The 20746-nt window shown below is 34.1% G+C and overlaps 1 long non-coding RNA gene across 2 annotated transcripts; it reads left to right on the top strand.

The window, feature by feature from the left end:
• Positions 1-1747: 1747 nt before the first annotated feature.
• On the top strand, positions 1748-15927 carry LOC116216736 (uncharacterized). Of its 2 annotated transcripts, XR_004160087.2 has the most exons (6): positions 1748-1886; positions 3136-3164; positions 4957-5006; positions 9738-9865; positions 10417-10528; positions 14608-15927. It is a non-coding gene; the product is annotated as an uncharacterized LOC116216736 (long non-coding RNA). The 2 variants fall into 2 exon arrangements; XR_014884169.1 differs by lacking the exon at positions 14608-15927 and having other exon boundaries at positions 10417-14099.
• Positions 15928-20746: the final 4819 nt, after the last annotated feature.

The raw sequence follows: 20746 nt of genomic DNA, 5'->3' as shown, positions 1-20746 counted from the left end.
GGTTTGAGAGTGCTAGGCCATAATTAGTTTGATAATGACCAATAGTAATAAGGACTAGTAAGGGTGACTTAGCCACTAAAGCTGTTAAAGTGATCAGTGGGTCTCCACTTTGAACATTATGAATTAGTAGCTGACAAGGAATTCTGAAAGTCTAGAAGCAGAATATAACAGCAGCAAGATAATGTGGTTGGAAGGTATTACTAAAGCTGACATCATGTCTCTTAAAGCCAGACATGTAGAGCAGCACAGTACCATACATGCCAGATATGAACAGTGTTTGGAAAGGTGCTGGCATCATTACAGGTTTGAAATGAGAGTCTCACTAATTGTAGAATAATATTTCATGAGAAGCTTGAAAACCCCTGTACTCTGATTTTATTAGACTTTTCCAGTTCTAGCCACGAGAATAGTTCCCAGTAGCAGGAAACCACAGCCAGTTCCTGGGAATTCCCAATCCCCCTCAAGCTTGGAGATATGAGAGAGGATCTCTCTTGGATTTTATTAAGATTGAAAAGGCAAACGATAAATGATAATATTAAAAACAAGCAAACAAAACCAGTTTCCCTGCCTCCCCCCCCCAAAAAAAGACATTTGAAAAACTAAGAAACTGATGCCATTACATGGGTTTCCTGGTATTTTCACATTCCACTTCCTAGTATCTGAAGGGATAGGTACTCAGCTAAGGAGGATGTCAGTGTGTGTTTTAATACACAATTAATCCCACTGCTTTCAATAAAACTATTGTAGAACTAAGGAAATACATAAATGCATTTATGGCCTGAGATATAGGTGGCAGACACTCTGGTGTCTAGTTCACGCTTCGATTAACTCTGACTTACGTATGAATTAACCAGAAAAAGGGTAAATGAAAGGAAGCAAAGAAATTTTAAGCTGATTCACATAAACTAACAGTCTGGTCCACCAAGAAAGTTTAGAGTCCTTATGTCAGATTCTCTATCAATCTTAAAAAGACGTTAATTTTTTTTACCTATTTGTAATTTTTGTATTCAAATTGTTAATATTTAAACCAATTCTTATGATTTTCTAATTAATTTAAAACTTTAATAATATAAACAAAGATGAAATGAAAGAATAAGAAACACAACAGAATTTTGAAGTTGGCACAAATCTGGCATTACTAAGCCATGTTAATATAACTCCTGCTAGTCTATCTTCTGTTCTGAAATACTGCAAGCTAAGCTACTGAATCTCTAGTAATTGTGTTGGCACAGAACTACTTTCATTGATGAATAACATGGAATACTGTAAATGTTGGTGCTCCTAAGCATTATTTCAGCAGCCAATCTAGTAGGACTGATTGCAAAGGGAAGACCACTGGAAGAAGATGAATAATTACTAAATATAAATACTGTGGTAGGTAAATAGAACATGAAAGAAATAGTAATTATTATTGGTATTTATATTTAAAGGTTTTAGATAAGAAAACTCTTCTGAGGAAACTCTTCAGCAAAATCTGGGAATGTGCCACAATCCATTTCAACTTTAAAGTAGAGTGAAGATATTAAAAAAAATATACATGATAAAAGAGGGTTAAAAAGGAGAGGATTAGGGTAAATAACATTCAAGCGCTATAGAATTGCACTGTTCTCTCTGTGTTATAGTTCCATAACTTTCCTTGGATTTTCAATGATGCAGGTTGGAAAATCAACAAAAGGCTAAGAAATGGGTCCTTGCAGTACTATACTGTCATTTTGGTTACTCAGAACTAATTTTCTGATGTTACAGGTTCTTCCCTCTGTGTCTCTGCTATTGATTACAATGTGATGCATTTTGCGGTGGAGAGATTATTGTAAATTTCAAGACCAGGCTGAAATATTTTTAAATTGAATTTCAGACATATTTTCAAAAGTACTCAACTAAGCATGGTAAGCTACACTCCCATGAAGTGAGTGGGAGGTTATTTCTGAAGGGTTGATAAATGGGATTGGCTTTGCTTTTAACGTTACTCTCTTTATAGCTAAATGATAAGAATGGGCTCCTACAGTTCTTATCCCTGTTTTCTGGAAAACCTGGAAGACAAAGAACTATCTTGGGGTGGTTGAGGAGCAAAAAGAAACTCTCTGTAATTCTTCCTTTACGTTTCTTTTTCAGTTTGCTTTTAAATCAGCATTCAGAAAGGCACTGTATACTAACAGATCATAAATTACCAAATAACAAAATCAAAAAAACTCAATAGGTTAGAAACAGTTGCGTGCTTCGGGAGGGCTCTTTAAAACCACAATTCCATTTTTGCAAGATTGCTTACAATTAAAAGTATTTTACCATACTTTGGCTCTTCCTCCCTGAAAATCACCAGCTGGCTCACAGCTGGGAGATTTGCTGTCATGGAGAAGGTTTTGAGTGACGTTGTATGAAAACATATGCCAACTTCATCATAAAACCTTGTTTTAACCATCAGCCTCTGCTCTGGGAACAGAGGTGGCCATTTGGTGCCTCCTGTCTGGGAGCTGACAAGCAGCTCCTGATTGCCAGGCATCTGTCACTGGCACACATGGACGGTGACATACACCATCCAGCTCCGGATTCAGAGATGACTGGCTCCTGCATTTGTGCAGAACAGTTCTGCTTTCAATAAGAAATGATTCTGAAAAATTTACCATCCCAATTCTCTTTATGTGAAGACAGACTGGCTGTTTTGAAAGGGAAATAACTCCAAGAATTATATGACTTTCATAGTGCCTAAGAGCACTTGAATGGAGGATTAATGTTTAAATATATAGGCCACAAATAGAGGCTAGGCTTGCAATACAGAAAAAGTACAAGGGAAATATTTTTTTCCCTTCTGAAATGCCAGTCAAGGAGGAGTGCTGGTGCCAGGGCTGTAGCCCAGCACATAGGAAGCCAGCACAGGTAGTGGTGCTCACTCCACATCTGCTCTGATTTCTTACACTGATTTTCTACTGATCATGGTACAAGGAGGCTTGGCTCTGCCCTGCTCCTCATTGTAGTGACCTAGAGACCTTTCAGATTCAACAGTTTTGCTCCAGAAGCTCATGGTTCTGGTGTCCTGATAAATAAAAGAAGCCCATAGCCAGAAGTGTGTTTCTAGGAGGGAAGGACAAGTACACGTGACACTTCTGGAATTTTCATAGTCTTTATCTATTTTCATTTCAGATATATCTTCAGTTCCCATTCACGACAAAGTACGTATTGCCTATGTAAGCAGATTTGGGGCAAGTTTTGAGAGGGTAGAAACTATAATGGAAACATATAGTTTGAATTGATCAGATGATATCAAATGCTCTCCTGTTGTTAACGGACATGAGGATTCATGTATGTGAAACACTGTTCAAAGCTGGTCATTATTATTCAGGTTTTCATTCTTGTTCTCGCCCAAAAATGTGTGTGTTTATCAATTTATGGTAAACAAGTGATTACAAACTTTGTCAATGTGAAAAGAAAATTTATTTACTTTTTTCACCTTTATCTGAGGTAATTTCAAAGATATGACAAGTGGTTTCAAAACAAATATTTAGTGGAAGGAATATTGAATTTTATAAAGCAGCTAAATTTTGTGCTGTAATTTTTCTTTATTCTTCAGATTATTTCCTTCTGTTCAGAAGGGGACAGTACTAATACTTCATCAGCTAAGATTGGAATTAATTATTAATAGCAGTTTTAGTAGTAGCCATATTATTTGATGTTAAAGATGAATAATGATTTTCTCAGAAATCAAACTACGTCTTCTGGAGCAAAACATATTGTTACTCTCGTTTATTTAACTGCTCTTGTTGAATAGTGATGAACAAGATTCACACAGTTATCAGCGGTAAGACTGAGGCACCAAAGAGTCTGGAAAACAGATTTTTGTCACAAAGTCAAATGAATAACTGTAACCGGTTTAGAAAATTTAGCTCCTCAGCAAATATAATTATGCTAATGTCATTGACATTCAGTTGAACTTCATCACTGTGAAATTTCTCAAAGAATTTTGTTTCCATATCTTCAATTGTTACAAATGTAAAACCTTGGCATAGAAGTATACTGTAAGATTATGCTCCTGATATCAAGTACATTTCATCAGTAAGAGTCACTAGCAGTTCAAAAGCTCTGGAGAAGCATGAAATTATTGATTAACTCCAAACACTAAAACACAGTGCTTACATTTCTCTGGTCTTGTGAACAAATAACAAAGTAAATAAACAACTGAAAAATAAACAATCAAAAAAGCCAACCCAACCCTGATTACCTCTGTGATGTTCTATAAAAATGGTAATAATTAAATAAATAGGCTCATGCTGGCAAGCCAGATGAGCTATTACCAGAAGATGGCAGTGATGTCTTATTACACCTTTAGTCACGATGACATTTACAAGAATAACCTAATTGCTGTATAGTTATATCATAGTAAAAAAGGAACACTGGCATAATCAAACCAATTATCTCCTGGTATCTTTAGCCCTCTATTTGATGTGGTAAATTTTTTCAGTAATTTTCAATTCTGTTACTTCTATTTTTAGAGAGAAGTTGTTTTTGGAATCCAGCAAAGCTCTAACAACATGAACACATTCTTTAGTTATAACATTAACAAACAGCTTATACACCTTAATTTCAATTATTTCTAAATTTGTGAAATCTGGATAGTGGCCATTTTCCTGTGACTCACTAAGTATGGGCAATTCTTATTTGCTTCCATTTTGTGCTAATTTAGGGGATCTGCGAAACAATAACGGAAAAACGTAGTAATAGTTATTTTCCCATAAACACTACCATTTATTTTATTTTATCCACCTTGTGTCTGCATGTGTAAGTTCCCAGATGCTAACCACAAACCATTTCATTAAAGAGGAATTCCCCAATCTCAGCAGAATAATGCTATACTTGCAAAATGTCTTTAATTTCATGTAGCAATGAGAGCCTGACAATCATTCTCTATCCCAGATGATGCAAGGAACTATAAAGAGAACATCAAGGTTTCTGTTTTTAATTTCATAGGTCACAGAATTATACCATCCGGAACTAGGTGAATGAGTGATTTGTGGAAGGTATGCAGTGCCTTTTGCTATAAATCCTGTCATCGTACACTCTTCATTGTCTCAGCAAGAATGAATGTGTCTACTATTGTAGCGCTGCTGTGAACTGGAAGTCTTTCAGACCAAAGGGGATGCTGCTTATAAACGATGCAACACTAATGACATGATCTGCCCATTTATATTTTTCTTAGCCAAACAGGTTTTAATTAGAAACTGTATGAATTATATGAATGAACTTAAACTGTATTATTTGCAATAACACTGACTTAAGGGCTTTCCTTTGCCAGTTACAGGTTCCCTAAGCTCCTTTTTGCTATGTAAATGTGAAAATCCAAACCTTAGCAATGGATTGGAAGCGCTGATTCTCCTAAAGTCCCTTAAGCAAACTGAACACTGAGCTTCCATGTCAAGCCCCTTAAGTCATTTAATGGAATTTGGGAATTCAGCACACTTGAGGTAATTTCCTGGCTATTCATCTATAATGTCTACAGCCCGTTCCAAATTTTGACACACAGTTATATTATAACCAACCCTGATCCACCTGCGCAAACAGTAAACTCTTGAAAACGTAAAATGTGAAGAAATGGGCTTTCTTAGTACATTTAGAAAGGAAGATAAATCATATTGAACTGGAAATAACAGATGATCAGATCTTCAATGCCTGAATACCTGTGCATGTTTTTATCTAAGAACTGAATGCAAAACATTGTTGATAATGCAACAGTGTTAATTCTTCAAATTATTATGTTTGCCAAACAACTAAACACTTGAAGCAATCCTACCGCACAATTAGTATTCATGTTTGTCTAACATAAGCTTTGCCTATTAATTTATACACATTTACTTTAGTTCTTTTCAGAGTATTTTTGGCTTCATTTGAATTTACCAGGTTGCTGGTGTATTTTAAATTATTCAGCTTTCTGAAGGAACAGATATGTCACAGAAAAGATTTAAAAAAAAAAAAAATACTGGGAATTGGAAGCTTTTAAAAGATCAAGGGTGGCAATGCAAAGATGTAGGTCACATAAAATTTAAAGTTCATGGAACACACTAAAGGCTTTTAAATACCTCTCAGCAGGAAATCTGTGAGTGAGTAGGACTGCAGGTCCTCACTGTATGGAAATGTCTTTATATTATGAATAATTCTGAACTCCAAAATGCTCATACAGCTCCAAATCTTTCTCCTCTTGCCAGCATCTGAAAATATGAAGTTTTGTTGGGCTTCTCATCAGAAAAAGCATATACCCAAGTAACTATAAAATAATTTGATATGCTTTCTGAAGTTCAGAAAAATCTTTGAATATTCTTTTTTAAAGATGAACAGAACAGCTTGGTGGCTGAGGAAGGCTGCTTTAGATAGATATTGGTATCTGCTGTATTTGAAATAGGAAACTTTTCCTTTCCAAATATTTTCATAGATGATAGCCTTTCTCAGCCTATTTGAACTAATACTAATATTTTTTTTATCATACATATTGTGTTTCAGAACCCACTTCAAGAATTTCATTTTCCTCCAGCATGGTAGCTAGTGTGATTGAAGCCATACAAGCTCCAATTATACAACTCAAAGTCCAGCGATGAAATCTAAAAAAACCATTTCCTTTACTGTTCTACCTCTCCTTTATTTTTCTTCATATTTTGAAAGCTCAGACTATTTCTACTCCCGGGAAAATATATATATTTATTTTTTGTACTTTTTTGGAGGAAAAGTAATTAAAAAAATGAAAATTCCACATAACATGAAGATTAATTTGTAGGTGCTTTTCAGAGAGATAATCAGAATTTCCCATTCTGGATAATGCTTTTGATTGTAGTTTTGTTAGAGAAACGTACTCATCCTATGGTTGCATCTGTCAGTGATGTCATTTTGAAGGAAGAAAGTTTAAAAGAAATATTTTGGTGGTTATGCATAAACTCAAATCATATAAAAAACTCTCTGGTTGGAATAATTTATGCCAGTTTCTACTGTGATTTTGTCTAATAAAACAAATGCAAAGTTCACTTTCTGATGACTGAAGAATTGGACTATGCAGAAAAAAAAAAACAAAACAAACTGGCAGAGCAAATCACCTCAGCTGTTGGCTGTAAAGGAAAATGGAATATAGAGATGGTCTCTGTTAAAAAGAAAAACTGTTACTGAAGAATCATTTCTACATTCTGGAGACTTCTTTTGAAAAATGATGACCCTGGTAACTGGGCAGACAAAGAATACGTTATTAGTGAGCATTAACTTCAGGACTGCAGCCAAGGGACAGATATTAGAAAATGAATAAACCACTAAAAATCTCTTTCTCTCTCAAGGTTGTGGAAATATAATGGCAAATTAATTAAGAGAAACCATACAATTACGTGCTGCTACCTTGTCAATTCATAAGCTAAAATGGTTGTATGGGGTCAACATTTGGATGCAACCCTTTTGTGGGAGCATATGAATCAACAAACTCCAAACTATGTAGACTAAAAGCTAGACACATTGTTCAACAGTATCAAAGGGACAATATCCTCCTTTTGGGCAGATTCTATTGCCTGTTTCTTAGGTAGTGTAAGCCAAGTTTTATAGTGGAAATTCATGTTCAGTACAGGAAAAGAATTGCTTATTGCACTAAGAGAGGGTCTACTAAAGAATAATAGGCTAAAAGCTGAAAATACGAAATTCTTCATGGTGACATTTACTGGATAGATTCCCAAGATAAATGGTAAGGCAGGATTTTCAATGTAAATCTTGGCTGCATTACTGAAAATTTCTAGAATGATAGAGACAATTGGAAAGGATAGATGGTACATGACAAGATATTAGCCCATGTTCCAGGGAAATATCTCAGCCATTTGTTTCCAGTATGAACACAGGCAAATATCTTGGAAGATATCAGTGTAATGCAGTGTTATGCAGTAGTATTCAACCTAGCTTGTGTTCTGTGACTCTGGAAATCTGACTTCTCTAATCATTTTAGCGTATGCTTTGGATACCAATTTCTGTCACCTTAATTAACCTCTTAAACTCATGTCTTTGAGCATACTTTTTGGACTCTGCCTAAAGTCAGTGGGAAAAGAGAGAGGCAATTTTTAAGTGGCGTTGGATGTTAGCATTTTTATACACTATTTGTGGACTTCTTTCCAGATGTGTCTGTTTTTCCGTAGACTTCAGAAGAAGCTTGATGAGTATCTTAGGATAGACGCATGGCTTGTCAAAGATTAATGTGAACACAAATCTCATCCTCAGTATCTCAATTCTCCATCCACCCTCAGGAATATTGACATATGCAGGACAACCTCATAGTAGCTCTGACATTCTACAGAAGCTATAGATGGGTTATATCCAAACATTACTGAGAATCGTATCTACTGACAGATACAATAGTAACCTCAAAGGAAAATTAGAATAGCATAATTTATTAGCTTGATTTTTTTTTTGTGGTGTTGTTTTGTTTCTCTGTCAATATTGTAATATAGTTCAAAAGGTCTACATGCACAACATAACTAAAATTGTTATTTCAAAAGCGGTCGATGATTTGTTATTAATAGCATTACTGTAGTCACCATAATTATTTGAAAAGAACAGTAATACAACTTCCCAGCTGTCTTTCTTCCTGTAGACTGTGTTTTAACTATATCTTTTGACATGGAAAACACTGACCAGTAATATGAAGAATAACACTATATGCGGGATTTTTTTTCACTGAATCCACTGGTTTAATGAGGAAGACGGTCGTTCTCTCAACTGCTGCAAATCATTCTGACAGTTGACAAAAAATGGAGGATGAATTCACTTGGTGCCTCTTCAGTTCCCTCTCTGATGTTTTTAAACTTGAGTTATAATAGTATCCCATTTCCCTGACCTGTATAAGGAATGTAGGCTCAGTTACTTTTTCGTTTTAAAAGTCAGAGATTCCAGCTGGTAACAGCAGCTTTTTGGCTCTTTGAAGTACAGATAACAGATAATATTAGCTTTACAAAAGCCCAGCAACATTTATTAAATTTTACAAGCCTTCCTTCTAAATACACAATATCTTTTAAAAACTTGATCTAAGGGGGATTATGAGAAATCGAGTGCAGTGAGAGCAGAGAGACTGCTGCCTGGTGCAGTTCAGAAGCAGTAGTGAACACATGGCAGAGTATTTGTTCTCCAAGAAATTTTCATTTGCTTCTTTATTAGTCATTTTTAGGTATTTTTAGGTACAGTTTAAAAATAAGAACAGTGCTAATCTGACAAGATATATGTGTCTGCTAGAACTGATCTACCAACTTGAGGCATTTGCTGATTTGGTGTCCCAGCTCTCTACTCTCTGATTTTTTTTCCTTTTTTGGAAATGATGATAAGGAACAGTCACTCTGAGAGGTAAAAAGGACAGCTTCCTTTGAAAAGGTGAACACACACCCTAACAGAGAAAATTCGATGGTTATATTTTCTCTTTTATAGACATAACTGAAGTTAAAAAAAAAAGGTGTTCTAACACTTTTCAGAGAGGTAAAAAAAGTAAAAACACATCTGCATTCTTAAACATAGGATTAATGCTTAGGTGGATACTAGGCCTCTAGTAAGAATATGGAGTAGCAATGATTGGCAATACTCAATTCCATTAATGTAAAATTATATTAATCCTTTTATATAGTAATAGTTAAATAATAAGAATTAGTTTGATTTTTCAGGTTCTAGGAAGATTACACAAACAATAGTACTGACTAAAAGAGCTAGGACTCTGAAAGTCAAAGATATTCTCCTTCTCTTCATTTTTCACTCCTCAGGGAAAGTCCTTTGTTTGCAGCAAAAAAGGTTAAGAGGTTGAAGCCAAACCTCTGAGAAGATGATGAAGGTACAGAGTGGGCATTCAATCTGTGATCTCCCTATGCAAGAGAAATATGCAAATTGGATGGTAAGAAGATGGCACAAAGGGTAGCTATCATGCCCATGCTCAGTCATTTATAAAATATATAGTAGAATATTCAATTTTATTTGATGTTTAAATATTTCTTCCAAGTCATACATTATGCCAGTGTACATCAAAATGTTATCAAGTACAGGAATGACTGTAATCAAATTGAGAGAGGACAAGTCCAATGCCCTTTTTTTTTTCCTTGGAGATTTAGGATTAATACTTCATTGTTATTAGAATAGAACATGAACAATCATCTGTGTAATCATATGTTCAAATAGAAAAGGTGTTTCTCTTGTGCTTTTTTGAGGGAGGGGACTGAGGGGTGGAGTAGTCTTTGAATAGTTTAGATAATCGAGTCAGATCTACTTTCATGTTAGCAGAATACTTTAAGATGCATCAAGCTTTAGGGCAAACAAATAATACAAGAAAAACAGTGATGAAAAAAATGTTCACTAACACTTTTATTAACAAAGCTTATTAAGACGGCAGTTGTAAAATAATTGACTGATGTAAAATTTCTGGTGAAAATGACTTTCAGAACACTTCAGTTTCAGATGGAGATGCCTGGTACATGTGGAATTCCCTAGCTGACCTGCTTATGAATACTTGACTCCAGCAAAGACACAAAAAAGATTGAAATGTAGAAGATTCATTGTACCTGTAAGGACTATACTATATGTATTCATCTTTAGGGAAATAGCTGGAAATGTAAAGTAATTCTTATGTCTTTTGCTCCATCTCTGTGTAATCAATCAGTAAATTAAGGATTTCTGGTGCTCATGGTCCCTGAAATCTATGTAAAGTTCTGTCATTAGGCAACTATAACTGTGGTTTCTGGCTAGCCCTAGGTCTAAAGGAGTACATTTTTTTCCTGGGTAATTTTTTCCATGGAAGAACCCATCACCCCTTCCAACACAGGCTTATTTGAATGGAAATTTGAATGGTACATTAGGTGCTTGGCTGAGCAATGGAATATCTGCCAGTTCGGCAATGCCAAATGATCAAATTCAGCACAATAAAAAGGGTAGTGAGCAATACATTACAGCCGAGTCACACTATGTTATAGTATGATGCACGCAAGACTTTTTTTTCCAAATTCAGACTTTCCTTTTGGTATTATTATTTTTTTACACATTGGTAGATAGATATGCAAGCTTTGTGATTACACTGCTCTTTACCACTGATATCAAGTTTACAGAAAGTATTCTGGACATAAGTCTGCTGAAGCTGCAGCAACCTTATTATGTATAAATGACTAACCACTAACAAATCTGTTTTACTCTTTACATTAGCTCCACTTCACCTAATGGTCATAGATCAACATGGGCAATTATATGTGAAATTGTAAGATTTCTTGATTTATTTTCTCATAACTCTCAACTGTACTCTATCGTTGCCTTAAAAGTAAATATCTTTTAATACAGTTTATAGGTAATTTTGTGTGTTATACATGAATTGCTCAGCTTTCAATAGATGCAAAGAATTGTAACATTTCCCAGTATTTATAACTAACATTACACTGTCTTGAAGTATTAGAGCTAGATACTTCAAAGTTCCTAATCATGAGTTTAAAAAATAAATAAACACAAAGTATGAAGATATATGCAGTTTTCTTGGATGTCCTACCTTTTCTTTCTTTCTTTTTTTTTTTTTTTTCTTTTTAGTCAACACAGTTGCTCATTCCTTCACTCTAGAATTACAGAAAGATTTTTCCAAAACAGGTGTCCATTTTGTCTTCTAACTAAATAAAGCCTAAAAATAGAACACAAAGCAGAATACAAAGCCTGGCTTTTTCCTCTTAAAATATTTTCAGCATAAAGTTGCCACCAGATTTCTTTTGCACTATGCTGTGTACCTGCTTCTAACAGTCATTTCTGTTATGCTGAAATACAGCATCAGCAGAGTACACAGCATGAATATTAGAACATTTCAGCATACTACCAGTAAGGATTTTCATATACATATTATAAATTTACAGAATTTGTATACTTATTGTAAATTGTTTATCACTATAGATATACATAGTTAAATTACCAATCAGAGAGATGGGCAGTCTACTCACGATGAAAAATGGACGCCGCAATTATAGTTGTTATTATTGCAACTAGTATAATTTCCTGAGTATATTTCTCTAAATAAATCATGAGATCGTACCTACCATCCAGGTATATTTCATGTACTCAGTTCAGTGAACTGAAAGCTATGACTATTTTATCATGATCTATCATCAAGTCACATATTCTTTTATTTATCTTAACCGGTTTGACTGTCTCAGATTTACAAATGACTGCAGCTTTTAGTTAGGCAATTAGGTTGCTAATGAATGAATGTAATAAAAAAATTAAAGTATTGCTAGCTGAAACTTTCTGAAATTTCAAACTATCCAAGGGTAAAAATCTGTTTTGTTGTTGATGTTAATGTGCTTAATATTTCTAGTTTTGTTCATTATTTTTTATTTCTTTTACATATGTATATGAAGTGTAACTGTAATAGGTTATGCATATGGATTTGCATCCTACTAGATCTTCCTATTCTGTCTGGCCTACACTTTCATACTACTATTTATGTAGAAAATGACACTCTTAACATACTGCAAATCATTGGTCATCAGTCTCATACTCTGCACCTTCTTCCTGTCAACTAATATTCTAACTTCCAAGCACAAATATATAAAAAAAAAGTATCAGTACCATCTTCATGGAAACCCTTGCAGAAAGGGACATAAATGTGTACTAATTTAATTATTGTTAGCAATCATGCTCATTTACACTTTTTCTATATTCAACAAGCTCTTACAGAAATGTTTGGATAAGATTAAAATAACAACATATGTAATTTGATTATCAAAAAGAATTTTGTATCTGTCATTTTATGTAAAATAAACATAAACTGAACACTGACAAAAATTTCATGAGGAGGAGATTGGCACTGAAACTGTTTCCCAATGAAAATGGAGCTGGAAACATTAAGAGATTAAAAGCTAGACAAGATAAAGAACAGAAAGGGGAAACACTGAAGTAACAGAGAGAGAAAATATATTCAATAGGTGTTTTTCAATCTCTCACCTCTAAGATTTTGTGATTTTTTTTCTGCTTGAGAAATTTTAAAAAGCTTCTTTTTGATAAATAGAATGATTCTGTTATCTAAAGCTATATGGTTTAAGCTGATGAGCAACTCGAGAGCTCTAAGTTAGTGCTCTTGAGGTGGCTCTCAAATGATGATAGAACAAAATGGAGCAGCAATTAAATAATTTTAAGGATAATTACAAAAATATGACTTTAATTTAAAATACATGGATGTTATCCTACCAACACCATATTAATTCTGAAGAACACTAAATATGGTCTGCTAAGCTTATTTATTAGAAATAGAATTACGCTAAAAAAAAAAAAATCTTTCCAGATGATAAGGTCTTTCCAACTGGGGCTGTTCTGTGATTATTTACTCTATAAACATATATGGTTACTTCTTTGTGTTATCTTTTAAATTCTCTTGAGATTTTGGTATACTACAGTTTTGCATGGTATTTGCCCAATACCTACCTTACACAATCAAGTTTTGTTCTAAGGAAACAGCAACCTAGCCTACCTTAGTGGTAGCAAATTTAGCAGAGTAAAGAGCATTTCTCAAAATATATGCTTCTAAAAAAAGTCTGTAAGGTCAAAGGTGTAAGGAGAACAGGTGTAATAATAAACATGGGACATCTTTAAGAAGAGGCAGAGTTGCAGTTTATTTCCAGACAAGAACTGAATATGAATCAATAAAAATAATAACTCAAGGGAATTCAGTAATTCTCACAAGAGATTCTTCTCATACCATGTAAAGCTAAAAGCAAGAAGACAATCAGCACCGAAGACCAACAAATAAATTCAAATGCTGTCTTATTTCTTATTTGCTTTTTCTTTTATTACTTATTTGCCCTTTAGCTTCATCTCTATTCAAAAACTATACTAACTTAAATAAGCTGATAGAAATGTAGTCAAATCTATGCAACCTTAGCAGTTGTATCCTTTTACAACCTGAATAACCTGAGTTATTTAAAATTTATTTAAGTAAAGATCTAGCTGGTTTACATGAATTTGTTGTGCAGTTAGTGTAATTTCTCTAATATTCACAAGGTTTGAAATGCAACCTATGAGAGTGATGATTTCAATTCAAGATGTACTGCCCGTTTCCTGTATCAGAAACACTGAATTTATTAAATGATCATTATATAATTAGGAAGAGAGAGTGGTGAGGTTTCATGAAGTCAAATGATTTCAAGTGTACTTCTGAAGTGAAAAAGATAGTTATTCTGCAAGTATAGAGGACCAACAAAGAAAGGGATAAAGAACCAAGAAAAAAAATTGCTGAAGGTAAACAGTAAGATCAAAGCAGGATAAGAACAACAAGGAGAGCTTTTGAAGTCTGAGAAGGCTGAAGAAATATTAGAGAAAACAGTTTTAGAATTAAATTAATTATTACTCAAAATGTATATATTAGTGTTTTTGTCTATTAATTTGTTTATACGAGACAGAGAAATGAGATTGACGAGAATTACATAAGATATTAAATTTATTATTATTGGTATTGAAGTTAGACTTACTTTAGGAAGTTTTATTTAGGACAAATAAATGTGAGGTCCTTTATTTCAATAAAACTATATTGATATTCAACAGCTCCCAGAATATCTTAGCTTTAATAAAATGCTTAAATTTTATTTTATTTTATTTTAAATCTCTTTTCTTGTCTTCCTTCAGAATCCAGCTTATTCTGCAAGACAAAATCCGTAAAGACAGCCAATTGTCTTCATAACAGTTCAGATTCATTTTCTCACCCCCATATTATTAGATGAATTATTGTTCCTATTTGAACTGAATTTATCTTGCCTGTTTGAACATTTTATGAAACTTTGATACCTAAATAGACGAGGAACCTTTCAAAGCTCAAATTCCAATAAAGAGGTATATTTGTTTTTTTCATCTTTGGTTGGAAATTTCAGGAGAGTTGACGCTGATGTGTGTCTTTTCTTTCTGTTCTATTACTTAAGACAAATTCTTACTTCTATTGCACAATGTTTGTTTGTTTATTTAACTAATTAATTAGTTAGATAATTTGGGGGAACATCTTGACAAACTTGCAATGTTTTTTTGTCTAAAAATAGAAATAATCCAATATTTTGAATTTATTTTATAGTGAGAATATTAGTACAAGAGTAATAAAAAAAAAAAAAAAAAAAAGAATGCATTCATCCTGGTTTACAAACCGATGGATCAACTATGTGAAGAATTTTACAGATAAGTAAGTGATAATTGCTTAAGTCATGCAGTAATACACTCAGTGGAAGAAACCTCATGCCAGCCCCCCAGTGAAACCTTTACTTAAAATTCTTTGTTTTCACAGCATGGAGTTCTATGAAGTACAGAAGGAATACTGAAAAGTTAGATATTTCAGGTTGAACATCATTTGCATATTTTTACCAAAGTGCCCCAAACTAGATGATTAAATCTTCAGAGGTTCTTTTACTGTCAGTGGAGAGCAATGGAGTGCCTTCCTAGAGGCTGACTCATTTTAACATACTTATCTGAGATAAATCAGATGTATTAATCTTGAATGCTTTTTTCTCTTTTTTGGCTATTCAGAGGTCCAAGGATGACTAACTCAGACATCAAAATATACCCTTTGGATATGAAAGATTAAGGAAGAGAAATTCTACTGCTAAAGTTTTGTTTTACAAAGCTTCACAACTGTAAAGGCATGAGGCACATACACAGAAATGATTCAGTGCATTTAATCACAGGCCAATTGCTGCATACATTTGCAAGGATGATACCTCTCCTTTACAGCAACATGTAGTTCTCAAAAAGTAATGCTCAGCTACTGTCAACTAAGCATAATTTTGTTCTCTCTCCATCTAAAATACTGAGTTATTAGCAAGCAGAATCAGAACAATATCACTGCAATTCCCTTAGGACTGCCATAAGACAGGGTCATTGGGGGTATTATAAAAAGTAAAATATCTCTCCTCCCCACACTGCTGTAATGCTGTCTGTACTGAAGAAATGCAACTCTAACAGTAATTGTACAATATGTTTCCATATTAATGTTATCCTGAATAAAGATGATTACATTTTAAAAAGACTTTTAACTAGAATATCTTCTTGATCAATGCTGATAATAGTTTTGCTTCTCCATCTGTCTAGCTAACTCCTGATTTTTTGTTAAAGGCAAGGAAAAAAAGGAAAGGAATGTAAGCAGATGCAGATGGCATTGGAATCCAGGATATCTACAAAGATTTGCATGAACAGAACAAGCAGCACATGGATAAGGTTACCATGGAGTGGATTTGAATGCCAAATAATTAAAACAAAATAGGAGAAAGTAAGAAGTAGCACTATGCGGTATATACCATGATCACACTAGACAACGGTATTTCATGTGCTTTTTGGGCATGCATATCACACCAAGTATTTAATGCCTGTAGAAACAACAGAAGGTGCAGAATTATACCTTTGTTTCCTGGAGTTCCTCAGATGCCCTAAGGGGTTAGAAGAACACTGGAAATCTTTTGCACTGTTAACACAATCAGAAAACAAGGATAAAACATTGTTCTTTTTATGCATATTAACAGGATTTTACCCAGTAGGACTTCGAGCTTTTGCAGCTTTATGGAATGTTATGTGAATGGAAAACATAGTAACCTAATAAATAACAATTAATTAAATAAATACTTCAGTCTATTTGATCAGTTCCATTGTATAGCTACAGTCTAAGCACTCCATTTCATGCTAATATATTCTGATTAATTTTCTTGTTGCTAAATGAGAAAATAAATTGAAGCTGAGAATTCCTGAGAATTATAGGTGTCTAGTGTAATGCAACAAAAGACCACACTTGCTACTAGTCTACATTCTCCTGGGAAATCAACATCAAAAGAAAATGAGGAACTATGGTTCCTTATAGAATGATATGCATATGGTTCCTCCTACATGAAGGTGCTGAGTTCTCACTAGATCATTCTCTCTTCCTGAATAGTTTCTAGCTAGAGTCTATATAACGAGAGAAAATATCACTAGGACATATAGTTGTAATCCAATGCTTTGAGAGTCGACTGTCACTGAAGTTTCTAGTTTTCCTTCTAATTCTGGTCTTGTACTGAGTACCTTGTTGACCAAGAAGGATTTATATTATTCCTTTCTAGAATAATACTTGCGAAGAACAAATGATTAATTCATGTTTATTTTGGGTGTCAACTGTATATTTTTTAATTCTATTCAGTTCTTACACTGAAATGGGAAGAGTTTGGTATGGGAAGGTATTTGGTATTGTAGTGTACCACGATCTACTGAATTTCTAACTGATATTCATAGTTTGGGCTAGTTGCTTAAAAGATATTTTTGCTTAATACACAAGATTTCACTTAACTGGTAACTGCTTATTCTCATAAATTTGTTCCAAACAAATTAAGAAATTTTCACTTTTTTGCCCTTTTACTGATCTTTTTTGTTTGTTTGTTTGTTTGTTTGTTTGTTTGTTTGTTTGTTTTCCTGGTATTTTACTGCATCAGCACATGCAAGTGTGTTGCTGCATCTTTTCCATGAGGATTCTCTATCCATGCTGAAAAGAAATGAAACAGTTGTTTTCTCTTTTGCAGTTGAATCACTGGTGGTATTGTGTACCAACAGAAACACACCAACTGTTCTGAGGCAATTTGATCAAATTGATGTGAACTTTGAATGTTTATCAGATCACGATCACTTGACCCTATTGTGACAATTCTGGCCTGCTTTTCAACCCTCTTTTCCTCTACAGTGATATATGCCAACATCTGAATCAACAGCATCTTGTCAGTCAAACAGAAATGCACACTTATATCTGCTGTGTTTTCACCAGAGCACTTTAACATCTTCATAAGGGCACTGTGAAACTTGCACTGTGAAGCTTGCAGAGCTGTTATTTTCATCACAGTTCACAAGATAAATGCAAATCAAATATACAGAGTAGAGCTTTATAATTTTTGCTGCTTTGAAGTTTCACGTGAATATCTATAGAGACATTTTACTCTGTTGAAAACAATTTTTACATGTACCTTCTGATATGCTTTGACAATCCTTGTCTGGCTTAAATAAATTTTGAAGTGTGTATTAGGATTTTTTTCCTACTAGTAAGACCAACAAGGTAATTACAAAATGTGCATACACAATGTCAGTCAAAGATTAAATTCTTAAATTCTGTTTTTAAATCTATCCTATCAACTTCTGATCTGATAATATTTAAATTAATGGGAGATGTTTATCAGCCTTTGTGTGATGTAGTTTCACTGGATTCAGGAGAGCTACTTGATTTTACACTTGGTGACGTTTTGACCCTTGGAGAAAATCACATTCAAGAGAAATAACTGTCAAAATGATGAAAAAAAAAGTCATACAAAGCTGATTGTCTTTCCTTAAATCTCCTCATGCAAGGTTTGGTGGAGCACTATTTCTTCTTTTCTCTCTCATGTAAAATTCTAATGATCTTTCAAGTTGCTAACAAAATAACAGCAGTTTAAACTATTCTGATAGAAATCCCAGCTCCAGGAAGGTTGGGTAAGCACATGAACATGAAGAATGGAAAAAGGTTTAGGTTTTATCTTTGGCATGTTGAAAATAAATTTTGATGCCTTGAATATTGCGGGAATATTGTATCTACATTTATATCTACTTATGACTTGTATCTACATATTTCTTTTTACAACAAATGGGTTAACGTTCATTTATCACAAACTTCTGAAGAGAGAAACAAATGACTTTCTATGCCCACTGTTGTTCTGTCATCCCACAGAATGCAGCCTGAAAAGCACAGATGTTATGACTGTCCCATCCCCAAGGACCGAATAACTCTCTGTATCTTCTTTTTCCCATTGTCTATTCACAAAAAAACAGCTACATTTTTAGCTTTACCATCCTCCTGCCTTAAAGAAAGAGGATGTGGTTGGCTTTAACTGGATCACTGTTTGTTTGCTCTGTACTTAAACCACATTAATCCCACGCTCTGGAGCTTCCACTGGCTCTAATGGCTGGGGGGAGGACAGGAAGATCTGATTGCTACTTTTATGACTTCTATGCCTTCCTTTAGGGCAAGGAGATGTGTCCTAGTTAGAAAGGCTATGAGGTGTTTAGAGATAGCTAGGAAAAATTTACTTTCTCAGAACATGACAGATATCTTCCTTATACTTTCAAAATTTAACAGAGTTGGGGTATGAAGGGAATTTTCCTACAGTGCAGATTGGAGAAACTGGGGATATTTCTTCTGTTAGGAACTCTGCTGGAGTGATCATAAGTGTTTTTTCTTTTTATTTACCATTTCTTTTATTATAGCTGGGGAAGGATCTTCTTGTAAAGCAATAAAAAAAAGCACTTTCTGGTCACTCCTCCCTTCCAGTTGTGCATGGGATAGGACACTTCTCTCCTGCACTGTTTCAGTGGAAAATTGTATTTCTTCCTTTGATTTTTCCTTATAGGTCTTATATTTTTAAATGGATGTTGAAAAGGAGTTTTTAGCCTTTGGAGTATAGAGACATCTACTGTAGAAATTATTTGGAACCTCATAAACTAGCTTTGAAGCGCTTTGTTTCAGTTGGGCATGAAAATGGCGTCAAAGATATGAGGAGAGAAAGGACCAGTGACAGGCTATGGTTAATTTTTATAGACATGGGCTTTTTCTGTCTGGTAATTTCTCTCCTAGACTCTAATGTGGTCTCCATTTCAACTTGCCTCCTCTGCACAATTTTTGGCCAATTTTATCTATGGAAAACAATATCATCTAGAAAAAATAAATTCTTTTTTGTTCAGATATTTCTCTTCACATATTTTTTGTTCCTTTTGCTTAGATATTCAGTTAGATGTTTAAAGATAGTTTAATGACAAGTATAGGAAACAGAGGGGAAAGATGGTTGTGTAGTATCACAATACAATTTTACATTTTCATTATTATTCATTTACTTGACCTGATCATATTCAAAGAATAGCAAGTGGTTAAAATGAGATAGCATTTCAAGGAAAAGATTAACACTTATGCTTTTCAGAAAGAGAGAAACAAATCCATAAAATCTGCAAAGCATCACCATTCTGAAGATATGTTTAGCCAAGCACAGAATATTTAAAAAGTCCATATGTATGCATTGCCATCCCATTCTTCAGCACAGATGTTTTCAGAGAAAAAATACAGAATGACTTAACTGGGAATTCAACTAACCCCTTGACTCTCATCCAAAATCTTTAGCAGGTGACTTGCTAAGCCTACTGTGGCTTAAATTAGTAGGTTGCAGCTGTAGATATATGATAGAAGAGCTATATTTGAATGTAATATCAGATCACATTACTCCAGATGTGTTAACTAAAGACATAAGCAAATCATCAAGAAAGTCAAGCGTGTACTGGTTTGTTGCTGTGCATTCACTGTCTTCTTTTTTAATATAGTATGAAAAAATATTCACATTAAAAGTACATAGTTTACCGACTTTCCCTGCAATTCCCTGCTGTGAGATCTGCAAGAATAATTTTGCATTTGTAATATCAAAAATGTAAACTATTATAGGGCAGTGACAGTAACTACATTACATCTCCTGAAGTTTATTATTCTGTCATATTAGACAGTAAGATGGATTTGCAGCTCTCTGAACACTAAAGTCTAACTAGCTACTTATAAAAAAAAAATTTCCAATGAGATACATAATATACATCAACTTCCTTTATTTTCCTTTATTATAATGCTTGGGTGGTAAGCCTAGAGGCTCTTCAGCAAGGAAAACCATGAGTGGAAGGTCCTAGTCAAATTAATGTCTGGATATGGTAGGATTGGAATTATTAATGGTCAGTGTAAATTCTGGGCATCATCTCTAAAAAGAATGCAAACTTC

This window comes from Meleagris gallopavo, chromosome 6, assembly GCF_905368555.1.
Source record: "Meleagris gallopavo chromosome 6, MGAL_WU_HG_1.1, whole genome shotgun sequence".
NCBI classification, from domain to species: domain Eukaryota; kingdom Metazoa; phylum Chordata; class Aves; order Galliformes; family Phasianidae; genus Meleagris; species Meleagris gallopavo.
This window is presented reverse-complemented; position numbering and strand designations above follow the sequence as displayed.